This window comes from Mytilus californianus, unplaced genomic scaffold (assembly GCF_021869535.1).
Source record: "Mytilus californianus isolate M0D057914Y unplaced genomic scaffold, xbMytCali1.0.p SCAF_10, whole genome shotgun sequence".
Taxonomy (NCBI): domain Eukaryota; kingdom Metazoa; phylum Mollusca; class Bivalvia; order Mytilida; family Mytilidae; genus Mytilus; species Mytilus californianus.
Window position 1 is genome coordinate 43,308,228 of NW_026262582.1, and position 7,034 is coordinate 43,315,261.

Genomic DNA, 7,034 nt, shown 5'->3' on the forward strand with positions numbered 1-7,034 from the left:
AACGTCCCCGATATTATTTTATATACTGATTTAAATCAACGAATCGTACCTAATGGAGTAATGCTCTGAATCGATATTGATTGAGAATTTGGTATATACTTTAGATTTGTTTTGGTCTTACCCGATATAGGTCTTAAAGTTATTCCACCTTTTTCTGATGCAATTTTACAAAAAAAGAGGCCAAGAAAACCTTATTTTTGATAGATAAATGTCAACGGTTCAGAAAATATATAATGTTAAGGTATTGAAATTCTACTTTTTATCTAAATTTGGGACCTATTTGACATTTGCATGCCGTTTTTTGCAATATTTCGTGGCAAATAAATGCAAAATATTGCTCTGTATACATAGAGATCATGTTTCAAAATTTTAATTATTAAAAATCAAATGTATGGAAGATGTTTTTGTTTAAATAAATATCATATATGACAAAAACAGTTAGAGTATTTGTTAGAGGGCCAGGCAAAGAGTGTGGTAAAAATTTATGAAGATATTTTTTTTTATTTCCTAAAGTTCTGTGGAGCTTCAATCTAATACGCATTTGTATTGCCAAAACAAAATTACAGTAACTTTCTGGTATGACCGGAATCAAACTAAATTGGTATGGCCTTTTCAGATTCTATGAACAAATGAAAGGGTATTACAGTTTGCTTATCAATCCAGGTCTAAATCAAAGACGGGAGTAAAACCATATCGAATCGCATTAACTCCCAAGCTACCACCATTGACAGGTCAAGCATATTAGCATATTATGCTATACAAGCATCGCTTGTCCACCAATTGCAAATAGACATATAGTGGTGCCTATCATGACCAATAACGAAAAGTAGGCACTTAGTTTAATTGGTCATTGTCTAGAAAACTAATGAATGCACTATTCAAAAAGACTTTAAAATGATTTAACTGTATAAATATGAAATCTAAATTAGACAGAAGTTATACACTTTTTTTATGTATATGCTTCAAGCAATTTATACCGGAATTACTTAATATGATATATGTCCTATTTTTGTATAGAAAGTTATGGCATATACAAACTCCGAAACAAAGGCGCTTAGTAGAGACGACGTAACCATTATTTCGAAGCTTGTAACTTACAGTCCATCCTCCATTATCAGTGTTCATTTTCACAGAACACAGTCATGCTGGGTCCGTTTTCAGGCTGGATGACATACACTCCACTACATGATTCAGCTGGTAACTCGCTACAGTCCTTCGGTGGAGGAGTAAACCCTTAGATTATAACAAATAGGAAAAGCTATTAATTATGTGGTAGTTTGAACCATATTGAAGCACGGCTGAAGGAATCGAAAACTCAGTGTTTGTTGCTGTTGTTGTCTCTCACATTTATTTTTTCGTTCAGAGGCCAAAGGGATTCTTCTACAGTGATTTCTAACCTTTCAATTTTGCGGTTGAGTTTAAAGAGTCCCGCTTGTGGCGAGGTGTGTTCAACTCCTATTTTAATTGACATGGATTGTCAAAGGTCTCCGAACTGCTCCGGGTATTCCGGTTTCCTGTACAAAAATTTGCTACCTTGATATAGTCAAAGTAGCTGAAAGTGACGTATAACATCAATAACAAAGTGTTTTGTTCCTTGTTTTTAGAAGATGGAAACCAAAACATTTAGAAATAATAACACTATTATAGCAGTTCTAACACTATAACAACATTTCTGTGTATCACCAAAACAGTGTCTTATAATATAGCTATCAATAAAAGGAGATGTGGTGTATCGGTCAAGGAGACAGCAATCCAACAACAAATATAACCACGAGACATATAAAGGGCAACACACGGTCTACAACAATAAAGAGGTGTCTGAATTATATGTCAAGATCGTAATTTAAGACTGCCAGAATATAAGTATGCATGCAGAGTTACTCTGAATTCTTGTCTATGTTGATTTTTAAATTCTAGTCTTGAAAATTACGTGTACCAAATAGCATAGTTATCAATGAAAAAATGTTGAATCAATTAGTCAATTTTATTTTCACATTAGAAACAATTTACAATATTCTAAATAAAAATTTGTATCGAATTAAAAAAAAAGGCGTTGTTGATTGTTGATTTAAATTTTGAAATTAATAGAATTAACAACAGTACATATCCATTTTTAAATGACTTTTGATTTTCAACGCATTTGTAAACTTGCATTTGGAATAGATAAGAATTCATCAATAAATATATTATATTGATCTTTTATTTTTCAGTTTAACTATTTTTTAAACATCAAAATTATTCTAAATTGTAGAAGTGGTAGAATGTTAAGTGTAATTATATTTGTAATCATTAGTTTTATTACTCATTATACACTTATTGTATAGTGTCTGGTTGTATTGATTAAATATACAATTTCAACATTCTACGAAGAAGACAATTCACTAAAGAAAAAGTAAAATTCGTATCAAGTTTGTTTTTGTTGAAAATAAAAATATTCAAGCATATTTTGTATTCTTTAGAAGAAAGATTTCTTAAAAGTGCATCAACTTTATTTAGAACGACAATGACTAAAAGCGTTAGTGCCTCGTGAAAGTATTGATATTCAGAAGAAATAAAGATTCATTATTTGAATAATGCTACATATATAAATCAAACGAACACTTTATATATTTGATGCATCTGGAGTGCGTTTCTGCATCTAATTTTATCATAAGCGCTTGAAATAAAACAACAAGAAACACAAGATATAATAATACTTGATTACTTGAGGAATACTATGACAAAGTTAACCTACAAAGACGAGTAAAGTCCAAATTGAATACACAATAGTAAGTAATGCATAAGATTAGTCATTCAATAAGTAGTTACGTGAAAGAAGGAAGAACAAATATCTAAGTAAAAATATTTCTTATTTAATCGTACATGATATACACTGGCATGCAGTTGGTTTGGGGATGAAATAACTGCAAGGGCAGAATATTTTGTCAATCATTCGAATTTCAACATATCTATCATATTCAAGGAAAAGATAGAAAAACGCAAAATACAGAAAAAATGTAAAGTGTTTTTATGATATAAGATTATCCAGGCTAAACTTATACAAACTCCTGATACAGAGATTTTCTTTGAAACAACCATCTCTGATTTTCATATTTATAACCTTTTAATTTAAAAGTTGGGGCACTGTATTATTCATGACAAAATGAGACTCAAGCCCCACGTATTGCATTTAATTTAAATCTATTGTGATGATAAAAATACTCATTTTAGCTTAAATTATTTGATGTTGCAAATAAACGAAATTAGATTTACAAAATAGAAATAAAAATAAAATAAAAAGATTAAATCAAACCTCTAACTATTCAAATACGAATACCTATAAGCCCTACCTGAAATCTTCGTTATAGTTTGCGATTCCTTTGAAAATTCCTTGTAAGGACAGCATTCAAGAAATAATGAACACTGTTCTAGGTGTGTGTTATAAGTACTGGAACAGCAGTTGTTATCATTTGTGCAAATCATGGCGCATTCGATTCCGGAACTGACTTTAATTGTCTTCATCGATGCCCCAACTAATCGTGTTTCCGTTTCTTTGTGGAACATCTGAGATTTTAAACTAAAACATGCAGTAAATTGTGTGAAAAATATACAAACTGATGCTGTCTTGAAATAAAACATAGTTTTCACTGATATGCTGCTACCAATTGCAACTGTTTAGTTCTCAATAGCCAAACTCAGAATATGAAGTTTTGATTCGATACAATTTGATCATGTGACATATTGCATGAATAAAATATGTTAAAATTGTACAGTTGATTCATCGCCTATAGAAACAAATATTTACATAACAACGGGTTTTGATCGGAATCACAAGATGTACATCGGAAAAACTAATTTATCTTCTGTAGTGTTTGAAATCAAATGTAAGAAAGAAAAAAATATTCACACTGCATACCTATAAGTCCTCAAGTAATGCATTACCATTTGTTTCAATGTATTTTTGTTGGGGTTGGTAGCGTTCATTTTTTAGTTTTCCGTGTAGTGTATGTTTGGGACGGTTGTTTATCTATTCGTTGTTTTTCTCTATTATTTTTTTTCATGGCTTTATTTGACGTATGATTCTATGATTACCATCATTTATACTTTCTCCCTCTTTGTAATAAAATTAATTTATTCATAACATTAAAAGCGCATTCAGAAAAAGAATATGTTTTAACTCGGAGCTTGCGATATTGTATACACTATTATCTATTAAAGAAGACAATTCGTTTAACGCTATGCCTCTTTTTTTATTTGATTATGTTGTTTGGTTGCTGTCTTACCCAATATCATGTTTCAGTCCTATTGAACGAAATTTAAACCAAAGTAAAAACTGTCGTTTAACACTGCGTTTGCCATGCATTTCCTAATTATCAATTATTATCAATAAAGGTCGCAATCAAAATTTTAGAACCCCTTTGTTTGCGTCGATGTGGCGTGCTCGACTTAGGTGCGGAGTTCGTGGGGTCGAACTCCTGGTCGTAACATACCAAAGACTGACAAGTGGTATTTGCATCGCTGCTACATTTAGGAGAATGAAGAAAAAAAATTATTGGATGGAGTCAGAATTATGTGCTCAGTTCATGTCACACATCTTAGTGTAGAATGCAACCTTGTAATCTAATACGTTATAATGCGACTAAATAGTTCAAAGCAGGGTTCCTATTCACATCACATGCTTGTCCTGATAAGCATGTTATATTTGCCACTTGATGTTAAACTTTAATCACTCGTCATAATTATCATCATCAAAATTTAAACAGTCAAACAGGAATAATAACATCGGAATTAGCAACACCAAAGCAGGTGACATTCAAAATCCTTAAGTTGAGCATAAATACACAAGGTCATGGTAAAATAATTCACACAGACACACACACAAACAATTCCCCTTAACATTACATATAAAACTGAAAACTGAGCAACAGGCATCCTACGAAATGAGAGGCTCCGGGAGGGTTAACTGTTGAATGCTTAAATTACACTGTGGTACCATTGATTTGAGATTTTGATATTGATGGCAGATGTAAAATATGCACTGTTTAATCAATTGATACACATGTACAACTAATGCGTCCCTGTAAATTTAGAAAATGAAATGTGTACGGATACTTGCCTATTGATATGACTGTATGCTGACCTACATATCTCTATAGTTTATTGAATTTAATTGTTAATTTTTGACAGCACCTGGGAAAAAAAAAAGACCAAACGATAAACAACAGTATACAAATCACAACATTGAAAACTAAAATGTTGGCAACACGAACCCCACCAACAACTAGAGGGATCTCAGTTGATCCGGAAGGGTAAGCAGATCCTGATACACATATGTCACCCGTCGAGTTGCTTATGAGATGAGCATAATTCTGTAGGTCACATTCGGAAAAACAAATAAACTAACGGAGGCTGTCCTTGAATAAGACGTAGTTTTCTCACTTATATGGTGCTATCGATTGATACTTTCGATTCCATAATTAACAAACTCAGAATATGAAGTTGTAACGGCGTATCGAAATAGTTCTTTCATTTTTTTATTAGAGAAACTTTGATTATGTGAATTATGGCATGAACAATAAATGTCAAAATCATATAGTTGATACAGTGTCTATAGAAACAAAAATGTGCATGTTAACTGAAAGATATATTTTACAACTTTCAACAAAAAGTGTTCTATGAAGGTGGTATATGAAAAGCGATAGTCTTTGAAAAATAAAAACCATTACAAGGCTAATTTGGAGTGTCCTTACTTTCATCCCGAAAGAAATGACATCGATGCATATGTAATTTCACTCGTTATTGCACATGAAAGTTGATAAACTAATTGAATTTTGGAACAATATCTGTGATTGATTTTTCTAATTAAAATGAAAACAATATCTAAATGATTCATGTTTATATCTTGACTTTTAAATGCAATCAAAATCTGGATTATTTTCAAAAGTAAAATATCGACAGCTATAGAACTTGTAACGAACACTCCATTAAATACAGTAAATATTTCATAGCTTCTTTCTGTCTGGTATAGCTATACAATTTTCGAGTATAACTAAAATAAAACTATTTTCGTAGACATGAAACATGAAATATGCAAACATATGAACAAAATATAAACATTTGCATTCACTGCGATAAAAGCAAACATGAGTAAAGAATCAGCTTTTGTTGACATGTAATTTTGCTGTGTTTCATGGAGCTTCGTGCTTTGATTTTCGAGTAGTGTTTTTAAGACGGTTATTTGTTTTTTTTTTTCCTCGTTTTTCTTTTCTTTTGTATCATGTTTTGTATTTGACGTAATAAGTCATGTTTTGTATTTGACGTAATAAGTCATGTTTTGTATTTGACGTATTGTGTCATGTTTTGTATTTGACGTATTGTATCATGTTTTGTATTTGACGTATTGTCTCATGTTTTGTATTTTATACATCAAGTCATGTTTTGTATTTGACGTATTTTTATATGATAATCCCACTGATGACCTCTGTCTCTCTTTGTAATGGAATGAATGTATCTACACAAAAAGACACCAATCTACAAAAGGAATATGGCTTTTACTTGGAGCTAAAAATACTTTATACACTATAATCTATTAAAGAAGACTGTTTGTTGACCTCTATACATCTCTGCTTTTTCTTATGTCGTTGGGTCGCTGTCATACCCGATACAATATTTTAGTCATATTGAAAACAATTTAAATCACACCGAAGACTGGAAAGTGATACTTGCTGGGTCTCTGCATTTACGAGATTGAGGAAATACTGATTGGGTCGAATTAGGATTAATTTTCCGAATAGGGACACACATTTTTGTGTGGAATAATACTTTGTAAACATGCGCAGTAGAAAATGGCTTGGTGGTTTATAGCAGAGGTTTTATATTTAAAGTATTCAGTCTACTAATGTATCAAAATTGGATAACTTGCATCAATTCGATTTCTATTAACACTAAATGCTAAATGCACCAGGAAAGTTAGACAATCCATTCGTATTATTCATTTGTAAGGGGTATTATTATTATAAATTCTTTAATTGGTTAACATCAAGTGGTCAAATAGT